The sequence below is a fragment of the Pelobates fuscus genome, chromosome 12, assembly GCF_036172605.1.
Source record: "Pelobates fuscus isolate aPelFus1 chromosome 12, aPelFus1.pri, whole genome shotgun sequence".
Classification (NCBI taxonomy): Eukaryota; Metazoa; Chordata; class Amphibia; order Anura; family Pelobatidae; genus Pelobates; species Pelobates fuscus.
This window is the reverse complement of record NC_086328.1, coordinates 132794608-132815272: the sequence shown is the minus strand read 5'-3', so window position 1 is coordinate 132815272 and position 20665 is coordinate 132794608. Positions and strand designations below refer to the sequence as shown.

Here is a 20665-nt window from a genome sequence, read left to right as displayed (position 1 = left end):
GCCAATCAAACGCTCTCTAGGAGACTCTATGGAGTTATAATTACGTTGAAATAGGGTACAGCCGTGAAAGCACCTCTAATGGCTGTCTACCTGACAGTCACTAGAATTGTGATAACCCTGCAAGAAAACATTGCGTTCCTGCTAAACAGCAATCTTTTCACTTACAGGATTATAAAGACAGGGGCATGGCACCCATACCATATCATTGCCATAAAGTGGGCTGGGCGTCTATAGAGTCCCTTTAATGCTGACAGATTCATATTAGATGTTTCCTTTTGGATTAGGGAAAGTGGGTGGGGGACATGGGGTCCTGAATCCTTCTGATTATCTTATATCTGTTCACGGAGATTAGAAATAGGCATTAGACAGATAGGTTATCTTTGTATTTCTAGGTAAAGCTGGTGTACCTTGTATTATTTCAGTAATTTGAATAAAAGAAAACACACAAGCATCCAACATCTGTTTTTATGAAAGCTATTAAAGTGTCCTGCTCGATCGCTGTGAATTGAAAAGTAGCCTATGCTCCAATCAAAAGACATTTTATATTGAATTATTCTCGGCACATCTTGTATCTATTTTATTGTGTTGACTCTGCAAGGAATTCTGCAAGATGAAACATTGTTTTCATTGAGATAACTACGTGAGGTTTATCATTATTACACACTACAAGATTGTTACACACCTTCATTTTTTTGTTATTTTTTTTTCTTGTGGAAAGTGAATCATGCACAAATATTTGTCACAGGATTTATAACCAAGATTTGTAAACCCAGGGGCTCCCTGGAGTAAAGGCTACATGTCAAAGCAGCATTGAGATTTAATTTTTAATGAGCTATCCTTTATTCTGCAAAAGCATTGTAAGGGCAATATGGGAAATGTTACTAAGCAACTGCAGCAAAGCAATAGTAACAAGTTTAGAAATCTACTTTTACGAACATACTAGAGAAATGTGAAGAATCCATAGCACTCGTTCCATTTTGAATTTCTTTATTGAGAAATAACAATAGCAGTAGTCTTGCATTTGGGGAAAATCAAAAGTTAGCGCAAGGGAATTTCAGGGATGCTGAAAGCCAAATTGTACAGGTGCCCTATGTCAATGGTGCCATTAAATAATTCTCCACTCTTGGCATTGACATTGGCTAATGCAGAATAGTGCACTTAAGTATTGTACCTCTAATGCAGCATTCAATATATTTTTATTTATATAATTTTAAGTTATATTACTGTAGTTTAAAGTGCCACTCCACTGCCCAAAAATAGAAATCACTGTTTGGAAGATAAAGTCCCAATGAAAACATGCACAAATTTAATTATGCATTTTTATTATTGGAGTTATATCTAAAAACAGCTTGTAAAAAATCTCTTGTCTGAAGCCTTTACAAGCCCTCCTCTTCTAACTCCGCCCTGACTTTCTGTGACTGTCCAATCACAGACTTCCCAATGCAGCTCAATGAGAAGTCTTTGAAAGGCAGATGCTCTGGGCAATTGCTGCCTCTTGAATTTAGCTCCATTGAGCTAAACAAAACAGGAAATAACAGGACAGGTTGTCTGTTTGACAGCTAGGGATGGGTGTAACAAGCTTAATTTTTTTAACTGAAATCTGCACTTTTTTAAAAATGAAAGATAGAGGACACAATTGTCACAAGTCAAAACATTTTGGCAAGATAAAGTGTTATAGGTGTGTGGAGTAGTCCTTTAACCCCTTAAGGACCAAACTTCTTGAATAAAAGGGAATCATGACGTGTCACACACGTCATGTGTCCTTAAGGGGTTAAAAGAAGACAATTCAGAAGCTTCATATATTTACTAGATCAGGGATAGGCAACCTTTGGCACTCCAGATAGTGTGGACTACATCCCCCATAATGCTCTTACACCCATAATGCTGACAAAGCATCATGGGAGGTGTAGTCCAAAACATCTGGAGTGCAGAAGGTTGCCTATGCCTCTACTAGATCATAAAACCAGAGAGGAAGAGAGAGAACGGGAGTCTTGAGAGAGATGCTACATTTCTCATGTAATAACTGATAACAGTACTCCGATCTACAACTCAAATCCCATTTGTATGATTGACAACTTTTAAATGGGATTATTTTAAATCCTTCATGTACAAATGTCAGCTGTCTGCTTACATCATATATAACTATTTCAGACAGGCTGGTAAGTGGTAAGATCCACAGGTCTTAGAGTTTACACACACACAACGAAAAACACCTTTTTATAAACGGTCTGTTAAAGACTCCATAGCGTTAACATTAGGGTTATAAATAATTCCCCCTCACTCAATCCTTTAATACTCAAATAATTCACAAAAAAACACCTGGGGTAAATAGCAATGCATTGAGGTCGAACCTAAGCTGCCTGAGAAAGAAGGGTTAAAAACCAAATCACTAGAATATGAGAAGTTTGAAGTTAATCCACGAGGAATGACTCTTAATGTGTAAAAGCACAGTTTTATTACAAGGCTGACAGATACAAGAGAAGAGCTGGAACACATGTGTCGGCACCAAACCAGTTGAAAAATGTTAAACTTTTTTTGGCTATGAGACTATAGCATTACTGCGTGTTTTTAGGGAGATTTGGGACCAGAAAGACTAGATATGATAACTTTTTTTTCCATTACTGTGACATCCTTTTCAAAGTGGTAGGGTAGACCTATCAAACTGTTTTTGTTATAAAAAGTTGTGCAAAAATATAAAATACAATGTTCCCATTGGTTCTACTGATTTCCATGGTGATGGACTTACTTTCAGTAACGTGAGACCACGTTTTAGAGCAGAACATTTTCATAAACTCCCCCATTGTTTCTGAACTTCTCTGAAGCCATAATATTGCATCCTTGGAGTGAGCCAATCTAAGGTGAGCGTATTTAATTTATTTTAGATGTTGGCATTTTTCAACTATTCTGGGCACTGACTTAGTGACTATCTGCGGAAACTGGGATATGACTTAAAGACCAGTGCAGGATCATGCAGTGGGTGTAGTGACTTCACAGCATGTGCTCGCTCTATCAGAACAATGCTTTCATTTTGAGAGGAAGACGGTAATTTGCTCCAATCAGATGGTGTCCATTACCCCTTTGTATAGCTGCTGTGTGATTCTCCCGTCACCATGTCACTTTCTAAACTGGCAGCAGGGATTAGGCAGTGATTCAGAGGTCCGAACTATACAAACTACTCATAAACAAAGTAGAAGAAAGAGCTACTGGTCAAATGCTTGTTTTGTGAGTCCATGGAATCACATAATGTTTTCTCTTTATAAACGTATGGCTTTGTACTTGTTTAAAATGACTCGATCACTGACTCACAGCTGTATAGTTGCTGCTGTGGATATTTATAACTTCGTAAAAAAAAAAAAAAAGAAATTAAAACCGTGCGTGAACTCCTCGTGCCATAGAACAGAGACAGGGATTTACAGTTATGCAAAACCCTGTTCCTGATTAGAAATTTAACTCCCGGAGCACCGGAGAGGAGTTATGGAGTCTCACATGCTCCCACAACTCACTTTTACTCTGAATAAACTTTCATTTAACTTTTTTGTTCAACCTTTGTTACAATATATGTTTGGTAAGTCCTTATTTATTTTTGTTTACCCTGAAATGGAAACAGTAAAATATTTTTTTAATTCAGCACAACAAACTGCCATTTGTTATGGGATAAACAGACAGACGGATAGACAGACAGATATAGCAGATATGTATAGGTTAAAGGGACTCTCCAGTGCCAGGAAAACAATCCATTTTCCTGGCACTGCAGGTGACCTCTCCCTCCCACCACCTATTCCCGGTTGCTGAAGGGGTAAAAACCCCTTCAGTGACATACCTGAGACCCCCGCCGATGTCCCTCGGCGGTGGTTTCGGGTCGCCGCCGCTCCTCCCCTTCCTCATGTCAGCCGGCGGGGGAGACTGATCCCGCCCGCCGGCTGAGGAAACCTAATGCGCATGCGCGGCATTGCCGCACATGTGCATTAGAGCTCTCCATAGGAAAGCATTGAAAATGGGGAATTAAGCTACGCTGGAGGTCCTCACACAGCGTGAGGACGTCCAGCGATGCTCTAGCACAGAAAACCTGTGCTATGAATCAGGAAGTGCCCTCTGGTGGCTGTCTAGTAGACAGCCACTAGAGGAGGACTTAACCCTGCAAGGTAATTATTGCAGTTTATGAAAACTGCAATAATTACACTTGCAGGGTCAAGGGTAGTGGGAGTTGGCACCCAGACCACTCCAATGGGCAGAAGTGGTCTGGGTTCCTGGAGTGTCCCTTTTTACTCTGAAAACCACAACCTCCTCATGAAAAAGATTCAGCCAAGAAAAGATTCAGTGACGTAACATCACATCATTCCAATCTCCTCACGGGCATGAACAAACCTCTTGAAACTAATCCATGATGTTATCATGAACTATATGTGGTATATACCCTCCCTTCCCAGTCTTGAAACAACATGACTTTTATTCTGCTTTGCAATACATCATAATCTGCTGCCATTTTTAGATGTTGTACAGAGCCTTGCCCTTTTAAATGATATTAAAATGATTTCAAGTAGTCTAAACAAACAAACAAAAAAAAATACATGTTGCTTTAGAACTCATACTGATGTGGTTAATGACACTTATAACAAAGTGTCCTTCAGGGTCGCATTTGATCATATACAATGAGATCCATTTAAAGTGGAATGGACTGTTACTACTGGCTATCAATAAAAAGAAAATCATAAAATGATGTTATCTCAACAAGTCTAATCTAAATAAATAAAGATACAGATAGAGTGTCTGATGTTGGTGTTAACATTTCTATTATTTACTTACACAGCATCAACAACTCCCCAGATACCCTAAATATTCCCTGGGGCCACAGGTTGTAGGTGATTTGCAAAGTTTTATTTAATGGTGCACATTCGAGGTAAATTACAATTCCCCCTTAAATAGAAATGCCAATGACAATTTCTGATATGCTCTCATTGCACAATACTTGCAATACCATCTGTTCTGGTGACTGGTCAAACATAAACCACTTTCAATAATGTTAAGTCAACAGCAATGGATTATGGGAGAATATATTATCCACGGCTTATTTGTAAATAACTCGAGCGTTTCCCAGCAACCCAATATTATATTTTACGGAGATACATTTTCTTTCTTTGAGCGTTACAGGAAAACATTCTATTGATAAAAAAAGATATACAAAGAGGACAGCCTGCTCAGTTTACCCAAAACAAACAAGACTAATGTTCTCATCAACCTCATTAAAAGAGAATATGACAAAGTATATCGTTTTATAAGCCTTAGCTACTTTGTAAGCTGCAGGATATGTTTTACGGTTTTATTGAGACTAATTGTAAAACATAATCAAAGCAGCCGTATTTCGAAAACAAGACAGACCAGTTTTGAGATGTCCATAGCCTATTGTCCCAAATGAGAAATTGAAAACTACCATCTGTTTAGAATAAGGAGAAATGCGTAGCCACAGCTCAATCACCTTAAAAACAATACAAATAAAATTACATTTGTTTTTTAATTTTACAATGTACATTGAAATAATCTTTGGAAGCTTTATTCCAAGAATGATGGTTAAATGCTCCCTAATTCATAAGCAGATTGGTTTAAACATTTCACAGCTTCAGTTACTTAGGAACATTATTTAATATCTAAATTTCAAGATCTGCTACTGCAAATCCCTCAGCACAGGAGACAAGGCGTCAGCCAAGACTGATCCATTCTACCTACCACATAGGCTGGTGACAAAATTTTGAAGCCTCAAGAATGCCAAATATTGTGATTTAATTTTTGAATAACAGAGACATGTCAGAGACAGACTAGTGTCTTACAGAGATGTCTAAAAGCCAGAGGAACTGCATAGGCAAAGCAGTTAGATCTTTCACTGGATTTATATTTGCATTTCAAATATTCCGAACCCACTGAAAGCAGTCACGTTTTTATAGACAGATCTTCCATTATAGCACAGTCTCTCTAATACATGAGCTGATCTCAAACCGTATTTACTATAAAACTTGCCATCAAGTACAGACTCGTTTTATACAACTGAAGTTTGAATACAGTAGATACAACGGCAAAATATTCTAATTGGAAGAATAGATTGAGGCCTGGATTTTTTGTTTACCAACTGAATGGCGAATTATATTGAAGTCAGAAAGATTAAAAGTGAGTTGAGAATGCCTAGAGTAGAACCTTAGGCGTTGAACAGGTACTACAGTTTGCACTTTAACCAAACAAGCTTGCACATTTGTAAAGAAATTCTATATTTTGCTAAAGAGAGTACCAGACAAAATAGGTGGTAAGGGCATTGTGCATTTTCTTAAAAACATCAAAGCCCTGATTCACATAAAATACATTCCTATATAAGCCAGACAGACATATAGATTTTTTTGATTTTAAAGATATGTGTTATTAAATTAAATTCCAAATATAATTTTAATATAAAAGCATGAAAAACGGAGCGCAATGGAGATGAATAGCGAAACTCCAGTACAAAATGCAATACATTGTACCATCAACAGACAGACAGACAGACAGACAGACAGACAGATAGTGATTGCATACATACTTCTGATTGCTTGACAAAACCATTTATATATCAATAGATGTCGCACTTTCAAACAGCAGCTTGGCACTGAGGTATGATGGCACATGTGGCTTGCCCATGCCCAATTGTGCATAAGTGCAGAATCTGATAATATTTCATAAATAATAAATAATAAATCCATGATGCAGTCTGCAAATATTGATCTCTATGACCCACTTCCAATACCTGTTTACTAGCTTGTGCCTAACTACACTGGACATGAGCCTTTTGCAGATTTTGACTGGCAAAGGGTGTGTTAAAACATGGAGTCCTGGCATTCCATTACTCACTGGGCGAACAGATAATCTATCTCTGTTTATTTATCTTATATTATGTTTGAGATAAGACTAAGCTCCTTTGTTTAAGAATGTGACCCATCTAGAGCCCATTGTAGTAGTAAAGGCAGCAATGCTTCCTCTGTGTAAATTAGGTTAGGATCCTGAGGGGTAGTCTGATGAAGTGGTAGACTTAAAACACTTCGGCAATTTTGCAAAACTTTTAAACTTTTTGCTACCTTAAACTGTATATTTTGTGTAAGTGTAGACATTTTTTTTTTGAGTGTTGTATGTGAATTGTTTTTAGTGCCTTGCTGTCCTTCGATCTGTACAGACACATCATTAAATTAGCAATTCAATCAACGTAACATAGCAGTGGTGTCCAAACAGTAGATCCCAGACATACACGGTCATTAAAAGTGTATATCTTTGATGTCCATATTCAAGCTATAGAAAGCCCTGTTGACATGTATTGCAGCTTCTATACTCTGCGCAGACTACAATATTAAAAGAAATGCAAACAAATAAGCAGACATACACTTAAGGCCTTTACTTGACACAAATCACTTTGCCGTCAATGCGCTGCCAACTGAAACAACAGAGGACAGATTTCATGCATGTTCTTTTCTTTATTATCTTGGAAGGTTGTCATGACAAATAACAAATGTCTGTACGTTAACCTACTATTTTCAACAGCAGAAGTCATTATGCAAAATGAAATACAATGAAGACAAATGGGGGTTGTTTACTAAGTAGTGAGTTATGGTGAGCTGACAGCTGGGTTGAAACATTTAGGCTATTGTAGTCGAGAAAGACAAAGTGCTCCATTTGGATCATTCGGAGAGTTTTTCTAACTTGGCTGTTATGGCATAAATCTTGCGTATCAGCTGTCATTATAGCACAAAACACTGTATAGTAAATAAACCCTTATATCATTTGCAATAAACATAGTATAAAAAAAGGAAGGAGAATTATAGTAAATATAACTATTACGTTTCTACTTGGAAAAATCATACCGATATTCCATGCAACATCAGACAGACAGGTCTATATGTAAGACACAAGGTCACACGTTTAAACTAGAAGAAAGGAGATTTAGTCTAGAGGAGAGAGAATGTTTTTTTTACAGTAATAACAATAAGGATGTGGAATTATCTGCCTGAAGAGGTGGTTTTATCAGAGTCTACACAGATGTTTAATCAGCAGTTGGATGAATACTTCCAAAAACATAATATTTAGGGTTATAATCTTTCATTGATGTGGTAATAGCTTCCTGATCCAAGGAGAGATCTGACTGCCATTCTGGGGCCGAGAAGGATTTTTTTTTCCTAATTTGTTATGAAATTGGAAAGCAATTCAAACTGTGTTGATGGACACAAGACTCTTTTCAGCCTATGTAACTATGTAACATTTATTCTCTAAACTGTTAATTTTGAGGGAAGTACAATGGAATTCATCAGTTTAGGCAAATCTAAATAACCAGACTGGAAAAGATTCTGATATTTGGCCTAAGATAAGCAATTATCTTATCAATTCGACGTGATTCTTGATTTAGAATATACGCCCCATAGGATATTCTATGTATATTATGTAGGCTAACATATCATGTGGAGCGATTTGACAGATGGCAAATTTGCAATGAATGAGATACTCAATTATTCATTGGTAATATATTTTTTGGTTAATTAACTCGACATGTGATCTTTGAAAGTGAAATTCTTTGCTATTCCGATAATATGGTATAAAAAGATTCCTCTTTTTTTATAAACTTATCTCTTCTCTGTCAAAGCTGCTGAAACTCAGACTGTTAGTACAGTGACGAACATAGCTATTCACTAACATGAGAATTCAAAGTGATTTCAAAGTCAATTTCAAATTTAAGAGAAGTTGAATGGAAGCATAGCTGACATACATTTTTTCCAGTTTGCCTGTTTTGACCTGAAATTTGAAATTCGCATTGAATTCACCATGAATTGCCACTTTAATGGACAACCCCGTAAGCAAAGTTCGCTTATTATTCCCAGAATGTGAAATCATTTTTGTTTAACGGCTAGGTACTTCTTAGCTGCATATGACGGAAGAGAGTAGCCTACTGGTCACATCATTGACCCATTTCCTCAACCGGTTGAGAATCCAGCGAACATTTTCAGTTAATTCTACATTTGCTAAAATCATTTCAAATCTCAGGCATTGCTTCATAAATTCCAATCCTCAAGGAGCTCAGCAGTACATATTTTAAGATTTGCATAATCACAGATGGATTAAGGAAAACTACTTTGGTAGAAATCTTTATAGAGCTGACCTCTAGCCATCAGCAAACTAGCTTTCCCATGAGCCTTACCTAGATAAACAAATACAAGTCACTGACAATGCATTGGGACTTGTTCTTCATTATAATCAAGAGATCCATTATTTAATTACTAGATACTAGGCAACCTGTGGGTGGAGAGGTGTATAGCGCTGCGTTCGGGGAAAGTAGCAGCCAGTGTTAAGACCTAAGCGATGAGGGAGAACCTACCGCCGCACTGGCTTCTTGCGCCTTCTTTTCCTCCATGACCCTCTGGGAACATGTTGGAGGTGCTTGTGAGAGATGAGTCGCTCAGCGGGACGACTTTGTGGGACCGTAACTCGTTCAGTAGGGGTAGTGGTAAGTCTCTGATCGTATAGTTTTACCCAAAAATCCGTGCACACTCTATCAAATGTCAGGAGTAGCTGATCTATGTGACTTTGAATTTGTGAGGCAGACATTATCGTAGGGCTCAGCAGGGTGGCCACTTTGGCAGTTAGGCCTTAGCTCTCTGAGTAGCTGGTCAGCTGGAGGTCCTAAGAGGTTGCTCACCTCAATACACCAGTGGGGGACGGGATATCCCCCACCAGCCCAAGAGGGGGGCAGGACTTTAAAGACTGTGTATCAGCTGCTTCCCCGCCCTCGACTGAACCAACAGGCTACAGGGATGTCCAGCACGAGCTACGTCTACCGGATGCAGGCTTAAGGGTGCAATAGGAGCAAGATTTAGCTCAAATTAAGGTTGATAAAGCTCAATTTTAGGCAATTGTAGTAGATTTCCTGGAGGAGCTCGGTATTATGGGACTGTCCTGGTCGGCGGTTAGGCCCTGCTCCCAGTTTACTATGAAAAGATAAGCAAGAATAAGACTAGTGAGCTTACTTTGACTGGCTATGGTTGAATCATTACGGCTACCAGCTTCCTCTTTTCTATGCCTTGCAGCAGACGGCTGGCAATTGGGGCCGGGTTGCACAAATATACGGGAGTTATGGGCTGCTCCATGACACATTGTTTCTTTTCATTAAAAGCAATTGGTATTGCACTAGGATGTCCATCAGTGATTAAAACAAGAAGAAAAACTACCACAACAAGAGGACATAGTCTTAAATTAGAGGGACAAAGGTTTAAAAATAATATCAGGAAGTATTACTTTACTGAGAGGGTAGTGGATGCATGGAATAGCCTTCCAGCTGAAGTGGTAGAGGTTAACACAGTGAAGGAGTTTAGGCATGCGTGGGATAGGCATAAGGCTATCCTAGATATAATATAAGGCCAGGGACTAATGAAAGTATTTAGAAATTTGGGCAGACTAGATGGCCCGAATGGTTCTTATCAGCTGTCACATTCTATGTTTCTATTAGGCAGGCGCCTATAATCGCAAACTGGCTGTCTCGGATAATTTCGAGAATCAGTGAGTTTCACATGCCAAAAACAACAAAATAAAAAAACAAACAAAGCAAAAACCAAAATGCAATTTGTCTGTCCTTGTATGACGCTGGGAGGTACAGAATAGAATTGGAGCCCTTACAGAGAGGGACCACTACGTAGAAATTGTGGGACATGTGGCTGATTCTTTGATGTATTTTTGTGGTATGTTAATCCAACCACATTTGCGTGCATTTTATCAATAATGAAATTTAAATTGGTATAAGTTCTCTTATTTATTTTTTTAAAGATAAGCCTGGATTTGTTGTTAAAGGGAGTTTAAAAAAAAAAAAAAAAAAAAAAAAGGTTTTTTTTGCTTAATGTTCTATAAGAATACATAAAAAAAAACAGATGCCTCTATTTATATAATCATCCAGATTTCTTATACTATACTAAATAAATAGTATGTTTCACCGTGATAGGGTTAATGATACAAAAAAAAAATAAGCAAAGAAACCATTTATTCACCAATTTGCATTTATTTATAAAAATACTTTAAGGCAGCTCCACATAAATTAAATACCGCTAACACTGCTAAAATAACATGAAAGATTTAATATCGTAATGAACTCGGTCATAAAAAGCCTTAAGTCATTATTAATCTTTTGTGTTTCTGGAGCCATTTATGATATATTTCATAGCAATGAGCGAAGTGTCTCACATTTGCCATGGGGGGCGAGCCTTGATTCAGCCTGATCTAGCATAAATTATTGATTCTGACCCTTCGTCTACAACCCTCTGGGTCTTTTTTTTCCCTGAAGAATTGAGGATTCATGGGAAAACAATGCTGACTTAATGTCACACTTCTGGTGAGCAGTAGGTCTTCCAGAAGATGAAGGCTTGATTTCTGGATTTGAACAGCATTGCTACGGGACGACTGACAGGGGCTGAAGTCCTGAATGGGGTCCTGAAACCCCCTTGGTCTAATTTTTGGCACCCTGTCATTGCTATCCCTGGGCCCACTGCAATACCTGACAGATAACTAATACTTCCAATTGCACGTTACATTGTGACAGTGCTACATTAATGTACCAAGTCTGGGGTTGAGTACGTAGCACAGTGCTGCTGTGACTGCAAGTTATTAATGAAGAAGAGTTTAGAGTTAATAAAACATGGCTGCATGGTTGGAGTTTATCTAATATTCTGAATTCATTAAGAGTTCTGGCGTCATAAACGGATTCATAGAAAATGTTATAGTTTATGGTTGGACTTAGGGCATGGCATAGGGCAGGTTTTAGGAGGGAGTTAAATCAGTTATTATGGAAGGGGCCATAATTTGCCTTATTCAGGAGCCCCAGTATGTTTGCCTTTAGCAATGCTCCTGGCCAATATATCTGAGAAGACATTGGTCACTTTAGGCTGACTAAGCTTCTAGCCTATATGCTGGTAAAATATTATGGAAACTGTAGTTTTATAACTGCTGGAAGGTTATCTGTTGCCTAATCGTTTACTGGAAATGTCTCTGTGGTTATAAGTACCTCAACGTTTCCACAAAAGTACACAAACATGGCTGCTGAAGTCAACACAAGAGGGTGTGTGGACATCACCACCTTCATATGTTTATACACCATGCAGCAGTGCTTAGTGTGAGGTGACCATCTGGCACTGTGCGAAGCTACACAGGCTTATGGGAAGAAAAGTGTTTTAAGAGCCATATTATATTTGTGTCCTCAATACTAGTTGCACACAGATAATATGTAAGTTTTGACAGCACAATGTATAGATACAAAATATTGACTTTATTGTGATACTTTTACATTACTGCACGGCATTTATGCTGTAAAATGAGTCTCTGATTTATTGTGCCTCATTCTCATATTTTAAAATGAATATCAAACGGTAGATAAAAATCAGCTGCCACCATACTTTGTGAGGAACATATTTGCAATTTCCAAATTGTTCCAAAGAAAAGCCTCGAATTGCTTCGCTGTAGCGATAGGAATGCAAACATGTATCACTGTCTTCCTGGTAGCCACATCTATTGCCACTAGAGGTGTGTTTATCTTGTAATGTAAATGTCCAGCCCCCCAAGGAGGCTTAAAAGGTAGTTTTACGTACCTTTATTCCCTCTCTATGCTGTTCTCACCAAGGCCACCCTGTCTCTCTGCCTGAAATCATCAAATTTGCTTTATCATCAGCCAAAATCCCTCTGACTGGCTTTTCCAGATGTGGGAAGTTACATTTTTTACTTGTCAAATTGAATGAAAATAGCAAATTTTCTTTGCTTGGTTTTGTGGATTTTTAAATACTCAGATGAAATTCAAGCATTTTCAAGTGATTTTTTTTTTTTAAAGAGACAAAAAAGATGTTAACCCCTTAACCCCTTAAGGACACATGACATGTGTGACATGTCATGATTCCCTTTTATTCCAGAAGTTTGGTCCTTAAGGGGTTAAGGACCAAACTTCTGGAATAAAAGGGAATCATGACATGTCAGACATGTCATGTGTCCTTAAGGGGTTAAAGGAGCAATCAAAGCTGTAGTGCTTATGGTAACCAGAGTTCCATTGCAACCCCCATTTTAGCATTGGTGCCCGCAAGGTATTGGTCCCCATCTCCCGGCAGGCGGAAGTGAGATCCAGAAGTTTCCTAGCTCTTACTGAACAGCTGTGGAGGCATGGAGCTGTGCCCAGAGGATCCAGGTAAAAGGTCAAACTGATAATTCTGATTATTTGTAAAAGGACAATTCTGATAATTTGCATGTTTTTCTTAGTGGTTATGGTGCCTATAGTGCCATAACACTCCCATCATTGTAAATTGTCAAACCTTTTTAGGATAGTTTGACTTCTCATCTGCGGTCTGCAGGACCTGCAGCTGGACGTGAGAGCTGGGAGCTCCTTAAGGAGCTTCTAGTAGTTCTCCTGAGCAAAACCCCACAGTTTAGGGCTAGCTAATTGTCTGAGACCATCAGCATCCGGGTCTTACTCAGCGCAAGCTACACCAGACCGACACCAGGTAAGAAATAAAACTGTTCTAAAGCTGTTTGGCAACCAACACTGGGTGGAAGGAAGGCCATTAAGGAACAGCATGTTTGTAGTGGTTAGGGTGGAATATTAATTTAATTCTTATGGTTTACTTTTAAGAGGAACATTTCAGCCATTCACAGGTAAAAAGTACTACGGTTTAATAACTTCTTTAAAAGCAGTCAGTAGGTATGGGAACCTTACATCCAAAAACTCCGCTCCACCCTCCCATGGGACAGTCACAGTAATATTAAAAATAAAAAGAATCATAGAATATCATTTTCTGTTTTGATACATTGATATTATACAAATAGAACACGTTCACTATCCACTTCCATAAAAAAATGTACGAAAACAGTGGCTTGTTAAATGAAAATCCGCAGCCACATTCGCAGATTATTACAGAGTATTCTGCACGTTACGTATTCTTAGTTACAATTCTTTGAAGATAACTGGTTGCAGTAGAAAACAAAACCCTATATAGCTCTGAGGACAGTGCCAAAACTAGTTTCAGATTCCTTTTAAGTGAAAGCATATTATTAAAACTCAGATTCTACAAGACTGCAAAAGAAATAATGAAAAAAAATGTCTGTGTTTGTCATCTGAACACATTACGCTTTGACAACTAAGTGAAAGAAAGAAAAGAAAGAAATTAGGGAAAGTTGGGGATTTAAAATTTTCGGCATTTTTTTAAACACGTGTTTTTTGAGCTTTTTAGTCAGTCAGAAGAATTCAGAGAGGATTTGTTCTTAAATCAAACAAGCAGTTAAAACTGTAAACATTCCATTTGCAGGAAATCTTGAAAATCAAAAACACGAACACTTGTGCCGAACAGATTTTAATGAAGTGTAAGCAGCAGAGACCAGAAAAGGGTAACACCGAATGCCTATTCCTTTCAACTCTTTCATTTTTTTTCAATTTCTTCTCTTTCAATTTTTTTTCTTTTTATATAGTGATGGGCCCATTTGGTTCTATTTATTTATTAACATTAAAAATCAATGAGAGTGTTTTTTTTTCTATAAGGCTTTCTGATATCTGAAATCTTAACAAGTTTAGGAATGTTTTTTTTGTATGTGTTGTCAGACAAAATATGACAATTGCTGCCTCTCAGCTCCTGAGGGACTGCCCAAAAAAAAACCTTAAAACCAAGTGTCGAAATGTTTCTTTACACGAATAATACAATTTGCCGTTAAATAAATATATATTCCTATGAAGGATAAATGTAGGTTTTGCAAGTTGCCAAGCTAGATCCTCGGCATAGCCGGATATATCAGTAGGAAGATGAAGTCCTTGTCTACATGTGCCCGAGAGTAAGAAAGCTGGGCTTGGATAAAAAGCAGCCCTGGAAATTGTTATACCAGTCCTACAATGCATTGCTCCAGTATAGTGCGGCGATATACCGGTGAAAATAGAAACGTAAAACTGAAACGTATTTCTCCTACATGAAGGAAACATACAGACAAAAGGACTCTTTATTTTGTGCAGACATGCAACAGCATACAGTCATTTGAGCCCCATTACCCAAAAATCTGGTAATGGGACTGACTTGTATGCTTTACACGTCTGTCCAAATGAAAAAAAAATTCTATTTATTGTTAAGTCCTATGAGAACACTCCTTGTTGGATATATTACAGAGCTGGAATTTGGCATTGAGATCAACAAGTACTAGGATACAGGCAGGGTTATTCTCTAAACTTAAAATTAATGCAAATAAAATCTAAATTGCAAAATTATGGCTAAAACAATCAAATAATTTGGATATTTATTTTGTACAATTCCCTGCCGCTCAATTAAATTACACACACACACACACACACACACACACACACACACACACACACACACACACACACACACACACTCTCTGACCCAGCTTCCTCTCTCCCCAGCTCCATCTCCTTCTCTCCCCAGCTCCCTCTCTCTGACCCAGTTCCATCTCTCTCTCTCCCACAAGCTCCATCTCCCGCTCTTATCCCTCAAGCTCCATCTTCTTCTCTCCCACTAAGCTCCATCTCCTTTTTTGACCCAGCTTCCTCTCTCCCCGGCTCATCTCCCTCTCTCCCACAAGCTCCATCTCCCTTTCTCTGACCCAGCTCCATCTCCATTTCTCCCACCCAGCTCCATCTCCTGCTCCCACAAAGCTCCATCTCCCTCTCTCTGACCCAGCTCCATCTCCCTCTCTCACAAAGCTCCATCTCCCTCTCTCTGACCTAGCTCCATCTCCCTCTCTCACACAGCTCCATTTCCCTCTCTCTCACAGCTCTATCTCCCTCTCTCACACAGCTCCATCTCCCTATCTCACAAAGCTCCATCTCCCTCTCTCTGACCCAGCTCCATCTCCATTTCTCCCACCCAGCTCCATCTCCTGCTCCCACAAAGCTCCATCTCCCTCTCTCTGACCCAGCTCCACCTCCCTCTCTCACAAAGCTCCATCTCCCTCTCTCTGACCTAGCTCCATCTCCCTCTCTCACACAGCTCCATTTCCCTCTCTCTCACACAGCTCTATCTCCCTCTCTCACACAGCTCCATATCCCTATCTCACAAAGCTCCATCTCCCTCTCTCTGACCCAGCTCCATCTCCATTTCTCCCACCCAGCTCCATCTCCTGCTCCCACAAAGCTCCATCTCCCTCTCTCTGACCCAGCTCCATCTCCCTCTCTCTGACCCAGCTCCACCTCCCTCTCTCTGACCCAGCTCCATCTCCCTCTCTCACACAGCTCCATTTCCCGCTCTCTCACACAGCTATATCTCCCTCTCTCACACAGCTCTATCTCCCTCTCTCACACAGCTCTATCTCCCTCTCCCACACAGCTCAATTTCCCTCTCTCTTACCCAGCTCCATCTCCCTCTCTCTGACCCAGCTCCATCTCCATTTCTCCCACCCAGCTCCATCTCCCTCTCTCTGACCCAGCTCCATCTCCCTCTCTCTGACCCAGCTCCATTTCCCTCTCTCTGACCCAGCTCCATCTCCCTCTCTCTGACCCAGCTCCATTTCCCTCTCTCTGACCCAGCTCCACCTCCCTCTCTCTGACCCAGCTCCATCTCCCTCTCTCTGACCCAGCTCCACCTCCCTCTCTCTGACCCAGCTCCATCTCCCTCTCTCTGACCCAGCTCCATCTCCCTCTCTCTGACCCAGCTCCACCTCCCTCTCTCTGACCCAGTCCATCTCCCTCTCTCTGACCCAGCTCCATCTCCCTCTCTCTGACCCAGCTCCATCTCCCTCTCTCTGACCCAGCTCCATCTCCCTCTCTCTGACCCAGCTCCACCTCCCTCTCTCTGACCCAGCTCCATCTCCCTCTCTCTGACCCAGCTCCATCTCCCTCTCTCTGACCCAGCTCCACCTCCCTCTCTCTGACCCAGCTCCATCTCCCTTTCTCCCACCCAGCTCCATCTCCCTTTCTCCCACCCAGTTCCATCTCCCACTCTCCAAGAGCACCATGAAACAGGCAGATTACTTTCTAGCATTCATTACACAACATACTGTTTACCTCTTGATATGCATAGTATATTGGCAGTATATGGGGTAAACATGGGGGGGGGGCGCAAAACCCCCTGTATTTCTTATTCATTTCTCCAGCCCTACATACTATGTTGTATGACAGAAGCAGCACAGAGCTCATATTAATGACCAACTGGACGCCAAGATGGAGGCGTATAGCTCCGTGAGAGAGGTAAATAAAATGTGGACTTCTAAATAAACTTATCAGACCTCACAGACACCAAATATATCTGTATATAAAAAACAAATATAACAAAATGAATAGCTTTTCATCGAGTGCTTCCGTTAAAGTGGTTTGTCAGCATACACAGAAAATCCACCGATGATCCTTTTCTTGCAATTACTCTATACTATTGCTATTAATAATTCAAAAAAATGACAAATTAATCATCAGCTGGAAGAGCTACTTGAAAGTAAGAAGATTGTGATTTAGGTGAAAGCTGGATTACAAATTAAGCAAATTAACAGACAGGGACCTTTTCCATTTCTAAAGCTCGTAGGAAGCTCAGAAGGTCACCAAGTTGTCATTGTTAGAACTGAATTGAAGTTTATTCTACAAACAATGACCACTCACAGTTATTCTCATAATAATCGAGGGTTGAGATTTCTATAATCTTTACTCAGTGGTCATAAAAGGTTTACGTCAAATGTAATCAAGCTAACGGAGCATTAACTCTTTGAGGATCACATACTGTTTAAACGTTTAATTAACCTGGACACAGTGGCATCGCTTCCTTGTTTATTATCATTCTAATTAAGCTGGTTCTAGTTTTGGCAACAAGGGCTCAGTTAATGTACAAAAGAAAGGGTTCACCATGTAGAGATGTTGGGAAAACATTTCACTTCAGTAGTCTGAAAAATTGCTTTGTTCAACACGTATCACATAGGGCAGGCTTAGGCAGCCTCTGACAATCTATATCAGATAGCCAATCTTCGGCACTCCAGATGCTTTGGACTACACCTCCCATGATCCTTTGCCAGCATGATGAGTGTAAGAGCATTATGGGGGATGTAGTCCACAACATCTCGAGTGCTGAAGGTTGCCTATCCCTGATCTAGATGTTATCGACTACATCTCCCATAATAGTCCACAACATCTGGCGTGATGACAGTTGCCTACCCCCAACCTAGGGTTAACTTTATAGGAGGAGCTGGCAAATCAATATTGAAAGTGCTATAATACTGTAATTAAATAGTATCCACATGGATGAAATGACCATCCTTATCTACAAAGTCTTCATACATTCACTGTTATTGAGGCATAATTTAGTTTTTATGGAATCACTAGCAGAATATTCAATCAGCTTTGATATGCATTATAAGCATTTTTAGTCGAATTGTGGAATTAACTCAGGAAGAGTAATTGCCTCTAAGTTGCCCTGAGTTGAAGTAAGTTGGAGTTCCTTTGCAAACAGTGATATCATCAAGGAGACTGAGTTAAAAAAAAAAAGCTGAATCTGCTTAGAGGACAGTGGAATGACCAAAGACACTGACCTGAGTTGCAGTTGGATGGACTTGCGTTTCACATGACTCCCCTTTAGCCGCATAAAGTCATTCCTAAAACTTTCTGGTTACTGAGCAAATTCCTTCAAGAAACTCAGTCATAGTTTTGCTCCTCTGATATTTCCACGATCAAAGCTCTTCATTTAGTTTTAAAAGTCCCATGTTCCTGGTTGCAAGTTTAAGTTAATTGGTGCATACGCTCTATGCATCATAGTTTAAACTGCTCTAGGTGAGTCATATGGTTACCTGTGCTGTAAAACATGCTCAAAACTATTTATAACCAGCTTTTCAGGTTTATGCAGTTTTTTTCGTGTTGTAAACTCGGGTTAATTCCACACATACTGCTTACATATATATATTTATATATATATAGTTTCATTTGTAGGTCCCAAATAACCTGTCAGGCATTTACATGGTAATGGAGAATGTAATACAGTGTTCTAGTTTGGGGGATATCAGAAGTCATAAACAAGATATAATGCATAGTATTTGTGTGTACGGTAAAGAACACCCCGAGGTGCCAGGTTCATATTTCTAAATTCGTGCAATTCAGAGAGAGACTTTGAAAAGGTGCAAATCCCCATTTCACCTTGTGAATAAAATTAAAATAGAGTGACACAGATAGGTTCATGTTTTGTCTGTCCAAACCACCGCCTGAATTATTGATAACATGTTACTTGGTACTGCTGCTATAACAGTGCTTGTGTTATCCGATACAGATGCAATAGGATTGTTGATCTGAGCTTTATTGTAATTGACATCCCAGTTGTTTTGTAAGAGAGTTTCACATTGTCTAGAAGTCACTCACTTATATTGCAAGTGGTGCATTGGCTGGATTGAGTAACTAAGGTCGAACCCCCTGGTCGAACTCCTGTAAATTCATGAACCACATACCAGCTCTGCAGGGAAACGATCCAATTAACTTGCTTTAGTGAAATGATACTCCAAGATATCCTATACATTTCCTTCTTCTCATTCTAATAAGAATCTTGGGTTATATAGAGCCACATGTAGGTTGATTATTGAGTCAATCAACATGAGTATTTTAAAAGAAGAACTTGTAACTGTTAATATTAATTTATGGAGGTAGAAAGAAGGCAGAATGCAACAATATTCCAAATAATTATTTAAGGTTAAATATGTTTGCTCAACTTGTTACTACAAGGTTGGGAGAAGGTTTTTTTTTTATTGCTTTCTTGTTGCACCATATACATTTCCACATTTTTACATGGGTATTGGTGTGGTTCAGAATACATACCAATATTCACATTCTAATATTTTATTTCTCACTTGCAAAAATTAGGAAAAAAATAAATGTTGTTGCACGTTGGCCTGTGAGATACACAGACTTCATAATTGGAGAAGAATTGTATGAATAACCATACAGCCTAAAACAAAGAATACGAGAACTTTGGGAACGCACAAACGTTTAGAGGAACTCAGTAGCTTGCTCTCCGGTTAATCCCCACTCAGGTCTCAAAATAGTTTTTGCTCATTTGTGCCTTTACAGAAAGAACCAGTTCCAAGGCATATTAGACTGATCCCACCCATAAGGGCAGTTCAGAATCGAAATGCCAGCAAGTTCTCTTTCCACAGGAGGTACAGCAGTCCCAGATGATCGTTTCAGCCTCCTTTGGGCAGCATCAGCCAGGTGTAACTTATACTCCCTAGGACAGTGAGCACCGGGTCCACTCCTGGATTACCCTTTTAACTTGGGGAGAGCCAAGTTAGTGTAACAAAAATAAAGAATGCATACATTATTCCTCTAAATTTTTTTTTAAAAAAAAGCACTAGTTGTTAAGCCCCTTTTACTTGCTATTTGTAGCAACAAATGAAGGAAACATTTTTAATCTTAATAATTAGTAATATATTTGAAAATTGTTTGCAAAATATACTTTCGAAGACCAATAGGGGCAACGGCAAGCACCTTGCAGGTTAAGGCCCTATGTTTGCTCTGCTGCTGAGACACAACATAGAACATATTCACAGAACAACAGGATCAGACAGGAACGCAATTTAACTGGCAATTGTCTATGAGTATAGTTAATGCAATATGCTATGGCGAAATGCCAAATGAATAAGTAGGAGAATTGTCAGGAAACACACTTAGGTTAAATCACAGACAATCAGGACTAAG

At 39.3% G+C, this 20665-nt stretch overlaps 1 protein-coding gene across 5 annotated transcripts in view; it reads right to left on the bottom strand.

The window, feature by feature from the left end:
• BDNF (brain derived neurotrophic factor) overlaps positions 1 to 20665 on the bottom strand; it is an 85343-nt gene that overhangs the window by 14153 nt on the left and 50525 nt on the right. Inside the window, exon 1 of one of the 5 annotated variants that reach the window (XM_063438848.1) lies at positions 18520 to 18643. The exons of the other annotated variants lie outside the window; for them this stretch is intronic. The gene's annotated coding sequence lies outside the window, so the exon portion shown is untranslated. Of the gene's footprint in view, positions 1 to 18519; positions 18644 to 20665 lie in introns of those variants that run through there. 5 annotated transcript variants of the gene reach the window in all.